The 6241-nt window shown below is 40.5% G+C and overlaps 1 long non-coding RNA gene across 1 annotated transcript; it reads left to right on the forward strand.

The window, feature by feature from the left end:
• Positions 1–174: 174 nt before the first annotated feature.
• LOC118654008 lies at positions 175–1284 on the forward strand. The gene is made up of 2 exons (XR_004966943.1): positions 175–559; positions 710–1284. It is a non-coding gene; the product is annotated as an uncharacterized LOC118654008 (long non-coding RNA).
• The last annotated feature ends 4957 nt before the right edge of the window (positions 1285–6241 follow it).

The raw sequence follows: 6241 nt of genomic DNA on the forward strand, positions 1-6241 counted from the left end.
TTGTTATTCACTTAATTAGGGTACTCCTAAGCTGGCCTTTGCTAAAAACGTCCTCAATCTGAGGGGTCGACCTCAGCGAACGTACCCCCACTTCTTCTAATGCCACTTCTTCAAAATAGACTCGCCCAGGCCGAAAACGGACTTCTGCGCATGGGCCATGAAGTTTCAATCGCACTGTACATGTGCGCCCGCACGTGGTATTTTGTGGAAGAGCCACACTCAAGGGGCCAAAGAGCCGCATGTGGCTCGCGAGCCGCGGTTTGCCGACCACTGCCCTAGGTTTTTGTCTTTTTCTGCTTGCTTCTATCTTGAACCCAGCTGAACTAGGCAGATGCTTTAAATGTGGCAGACGTGGTCTCCTGCTGGAACTCCTCCGCCCCCACCGAGAATGGGCCAAGCATGCAGCCAGACAGCGACTTCTCTCCCTGCGAGGTCAGCACGCATGTGCTGCCAAGGGCCAGAGAATTCATACTTTTGGCTTTCAGACTGCAGGCCTGTGTCCTGACTTCTCAGTTGTGCCCTTGCCACCTGAGAGCAGCCATAGACAATAAGTATACAAGTGAGTGTGACTGTGTTCCAATAAAACTTTATTTATAAAAATAGGCGTGGGCCAGATTTGGCCTGTGGGCAGTAGTTTGTGGACTGCCGCTCTAATAATAGAGGAAACTACCTGTCTGACATTCTTTTTGTTATCTCTTTACCTCTGCAGAGTTTGAATGTCAGAACTGAGCACAGAGCTGTAATGCCCAAAGCTGCTCCCCTCTGCAGTCTCCTCTGCTGTGGAAGAGGTATAATTGAACTCTTACTTTGTATTGCAAAGATCGTTTTGATAAGAGAATACATTTCTCAGACTGAAAACCTAAAAATGGATGAAACAGGCCATTTAAAAGAGCCAGCTGCCTTTTAAATAAGTTATTACAGCGCGTTGCCAGGGTGAGCCTTGTTGACCCGAGAAGATTAGCACATCCATCAAAGGTTGGTGAGAAGATTTAGTATTGACATGTTTTTCCCTAAGAACACTCACTCCACGTCTCAGACCCTGCCCTGTGACACATACATTACTTTCATCCGCCCCAGGTGCTTGTTTTTCCCAGCTCTCATTTTATTACTGGAGTTGCAATTTGAGCCTGGGTATTGTAGACAAAAATCAGAATTAATTTCCCCTGAGGTGACGTGTGACTAAAATTCCAAGTCTTCAGTAGTTCTCTTTTTTATATTTTAAACTCATAAGCCTAAATAGAAAATGGATGTAACTCGGGCACAAATACAGACTAATTCTATTGGCAGCAGGCTCTTAGCTATTTGAAAGTGAAATGTTTCTCTTTACAAAGGACTCTCCTTCCTTTCCCCAAAGAAACCACCATCCCAGTGCCACCCCTGCTGGCTTTGTGACTGCAGACCCAGTTACTTTCACCTCTCAGTGCTTCGTGTTCCTCGCCCTTCAAGTGGGTGTTAACTCCCCCACATGGAGTCCTTGTGAGGACCGCATTGAGTTAGTACTTGGAAAACATAGTGCTGGCTGCACGGTAAATACTCAATACATGTTGACACTTATTTATTCTCTGTCTTTAAAAATTGCCAAAGAGCCCTGGCTGGTGTGTTAAGTGGTTAGAGCATCAGCCTGCTCACTGAAGGGTCTCTGGCTCAATTCCTGGTCAACAGCAGGTACCTGGGTTGCAGGTTCAATCCCCAGCCTGGTCCTGGCATATGTGGGAAGCAACCAATCCATGTGTCTCTCTCACGTTGATCTCTCTCTCTCTCTCTCTCTCTCTCTCTCTCTCTCTCTCTCTCTTTCTCTCTCTTTCCCTCCCTCCCTCCCTTCCTCCTTCCCTCCCTGAATCCCTTCCACTCTGTAAAAATCAATGGGAAAAATATTCCACTCTGTAAAAATCAATGGAAAAAATATCCTCAGGTTAGGATTAACAACAACAACAACAAAAATGCCAGAGAGAGCCGGTGGAAATCCTGGGTGTGAAATTTCTTCCTAATATGGAGAAATGTTTCCCTGTCAGCTCTTCAGATGGATGCATTGGCTTCTTACATCTCATTCCCACTGGTCCATCTTCCCATATGCCTCCTGGATAAATTGTGATAGAAGAGGCCTGTGACGTGTTCATTCATTTATTCAGCAAATATTTTTAGTCCTTTCCATTCCAGGTAGTCAAACCATAGCCTCTTTCCTCAGGGAACTTGCATTTTAGGAGGAGAAGCAGACAGGTGTGCAGTGATAACAGATGCAATGTGTGCACTGCTGTACGCATGCGTGCAGGAGCTGCAGGAGCATAGGAAAGAGAGGGATGAGGGCAGGGCTTCTCAACCTCAGCACTATTGACATTTGGGACCGATTATTGTTTGTTGTTTTTTAAAAAATATATACTGTGGCCCTGGCCAGTGTTCTCAGTGGTTAGAGCATCAGCTCTCACACAGAAGGGTCACCGGTTTGATTCCAGTCTAGGTCAAGTACCTGAGTTGCAGGTTTGACCCGCCCACGAGTGGGAGGCAACCAATCGATGTGTCTCTCTCACATTGATGTTTCTCTCCATCTGTCCCCCCTTTCACCCTCCCTTCCACTCTCTCTGAAAATCAATGTAAAAAGTGTCCTCCGGTGAGGATTTAAAAAAAATACATACTGTGGACACATATGTACTAATATCAAGAAACTTGCGTGCACAGTATTCATATACACCAGCTTCAGAATAGTGGATAGTTCTGAGCAGGGAAGGAATTGGAGTGCCATTCAAAAAGAGGGGATTTTCTATCTCTGATGTTTAATTTTTATATAACAGAAAAGCTATGGTAGGAACTCAGTTTTGATAGAGGCCTCCAAATTCATCAAGCTATTCTGACACAAAATATTATATTTCGCTTTATCAAACACTTATATAGGGCTTACTATGAGCCACATACTCTTCTAATTACTTTTCAAATATTAATTTCTTTAGTAATCAACCTATGATGACCTATTACAGGTATACAACCTGTTTTCCAAAACTTCTAGGTCAGGCATGTTTCAGAATTCAGATTTTGTTGTGCTTTCAGTTTTATTCAGGTCAGGCATTGTCATCAGATCCTTACAGTTAAGTCAGATTTGGCTGCCAAATTATTTTTTTTAAAAACAACAACAAAAGACCAACTTGTAGTTTCCAGAGCTTTGGGGGTTTCAGAAAAGGGGTGAAGGAATATTCCCATTTGTAGATTAGGAACCTGAAGCACAGAGAAATTAACCAGCTGAATCGGGTTTACTGTCAGTGGTGCAAGTGGCTGTCAAACCCAGGTATTCTGACTCCTAAGCTCCCCACTTTTAGCTGCTTCGCCCTGCTGAATGCGGTCTCTACAGCCATACGTCAATATATGTAAGGCACACTGTATCCAAAGCATCACAAAGAATCTGGAGCCACTTACAGCCCTCAGCAGGATTCCAGTACATTCCATGCTGAAGCACCAGGTTAGGTTCTAGCCCTAGCACTGCTTGGGAATGTGTGACTCTGGATAATGCATTTGCACTTTTTGTCTGAATTTTAGAACTGACACTATTAGCAGCAAGAAGAAGAGGGGATACGCTTGTGATATTGAGGAAATAGACCAGTGATGGCGAACCTATGACACGCGTGTCAGAGGTGACACGTGAACTCATTTTTTGGTTGATTTTTCTTTGTTAAATGGCATTTTAATATATAAAATAAATTTCAAAAATATAAATCTTTGTTTTACTGTGGTTGCAAAGATCAAAAAATTTCGATATGTGACACGGCACCAGAGTTAAGTTAGGGTTTTTCAAAATGCTGACACGCTGAGCTCAAAAGGTTCGCCATCACTAAAATAGACGTTCCATGGGTTGGTGATTTGGGGCAGGCGAGAAAAGGTCTAGGATGGCTCAGGTTTCTGTCTTGGATGGTGGTTCTAGTTATTGAAGTAAAGGAAACAATGAGAAACCGGTTTGGGAACAAAGATAATTAATTCTATTTGGAACATAGTGAGTTTGAAGGGCTCACAGGACATCCAGTGACATCCTGCCAGTCACAGGATATTTGGGTTTAGAACTCAGTGGAGAGGGTCTGCATTAAAAAGACTTAAGAATATGGAAAAGGGCACCATATATAGACTGGGAGGAATGGACCAGTGACAATAGGCCCTGAAGAACAACGACGTCAAAACATAAGTAAAGTGGAGTCTGTGATGGGAACAGAGAAGAAATGACAAAGACAAAGAAGAGAAAAACCAGGAGCTAGAGGTATCTTGAAAGGGAAAATTGTAAGTGGGACAAGCAGACAATGTGGCTCCTGCTGGGATGCCTTAGGAAGTTGATATCACCACCAATAAAGTATTTTTGCAAAAAAAAAAAATACATATATATATATATATATATATATGCCTATATCTCAAATATATTGCAAATATTTTTGTAAATATATATGTGTATATATAACACAATCTAATTAAGACTCTACATCTAAGTACTAATTTACAGGAAGTTCAGGGAGTAGACTGACATTTTAAACACACTGAAGATACAATCAGCTAAATCTAAAATGAGGGAAATTTGATAGGACAGAAAACCTAGTTTCTTCAACAAATGGACTTTTAAAAAGTGTGCGTTGGAGAAGAGGTGATAGCAGGGGGAGGAACTGTTCTAAGATGTAATGTGTCAACTTTGTATGGATCCTAATTTGAAAAAAATTCATTATTAAAACTTTGGGGGGAATTTGAATATGGACTGAGTGTTAGAGGATAGTAAAGAGTTATTAAATTTGTTAGGTGTAATAATTGTTTTGTGGTTATGTTTTTTTTTAAGTTCTTATCTGAATCCTTTACAGCTGAATACATATGCTGTCTTGGATTTCCTTGAAAGTATTCCAGGGGCAGAGCATGGGAGAAGTGACAGTTGAAACAAGATCAGCAAAATGTTGAGAATTGTTGAAATTGGGACATGGATGCATGGAGACTTATTATGCTCTTTTCTCTGGCTTTGCTTATGTTTGAAAATTTCATAGTATATTTTTAGAAAATGAAATGGAATTGGAAGGAAAGAGATTAATAGTATTGCCACAGAAAGGTCAACTAAGAACAGAAAAGTAGACTTTGGCCTGACATTCTAGAAACCATTGTAATGTAAAGACTCTTAAAGCAATCTCTGGATAGAAGGGAAAGAAAACCAAATTTTACATCAAAAGCTAAGATACCTCAACAATAAAAATAATTTTTTTTTTAAAGCTAAGGTACTGCCAGGCTGGGGGTGGAGGGGGGGTATGTCAGAGGGACACAGGAACCAATCTGAAAGAACTCCCAGTGGCCAAACAGGAACAATTTTAACAAACTATATACTATATAACGTAGTATCAGATTATAACCCAAAGTATAAGAGAAATATACATGAGTCCATGCTAATAAATAATTGAATAATAAATAGGGAGAAGAGACAAATTTTCCTTACACAAGAATTCCAAATAATATTTATAGATAGTGCTCCCTCTCCCACTGAGTAGGAGCTAATGAGTGACTCACTTCCAAAGTACAGAAAGGGGAAAATAACTTTCAGTGGAAAAACCTGGCAGACATCACATCATTTAAGTGCTCAAGGTCAACATCGCCAGTGATAAATTCTGTGGGTACAGTGTGCTACCTGATGTGATCTGATGTGATGAGAAGGGCACTTCACTTCCCGTAGTCTCAGAACCCATCACCCCAGTCTACTCGAGAGAAACATCAGATAAACCTGAACGGAGGAACATTCTAGAAAATAGCTGACCAGTACTCTATAAAATCCTCCAGGCCATGATAAGGAAGACAGATATTGTTACAGAAGAGACTAAGGAGACATGATGACTAATTTCGATGTGGGAATCATGGATTGGATCCTGGAACAGAAACAGGATATTAGTGAAAAAAACTGATGAAATCCAAATAAAGTCCATAGTTTCATTGAATAGGAATGTGCCAATGTTAATTTCTTAGTTTTGACAAATGTGTCATAGTTATGTCAAATGTTAGCAATATGAGAAAATGGTGAAAGTATACAGGAACTCTATATGATCTTTACAATGTTTCTATAAACCTAAAATAATTCTAAAACAAAGAGTTTTAAAATAAAAATAGAAATTTAATGTTGATTTTTTTTTCTCATTATATGTATGTGTAACTTGTTCCACATAAGTTATTTTTCTAAAGAAAGAATTTACAAAACCCCTTTACTCTTTTGAATGCTATAGAATCTGACACCTCAGACACCAGAATGGCAAGACTG

Source organism: Myotis myotis, unplaced genomic scaffold (genome assembly GCF_014108235.1).
Source record: "Myotis myotis isolate mMyoMyo1 unplaced genomic scaffold, mMyoMyo1.p scaffold_m19_p_4, whole genome shotgun sequence".
NCBI classification, from domain to species: domain Eukaryota; kingdom Metazoa; phylum Chordata; class Mammalia; order Chiroptera; family Vespertilionidae; genus Myotis; species Myotis myotis.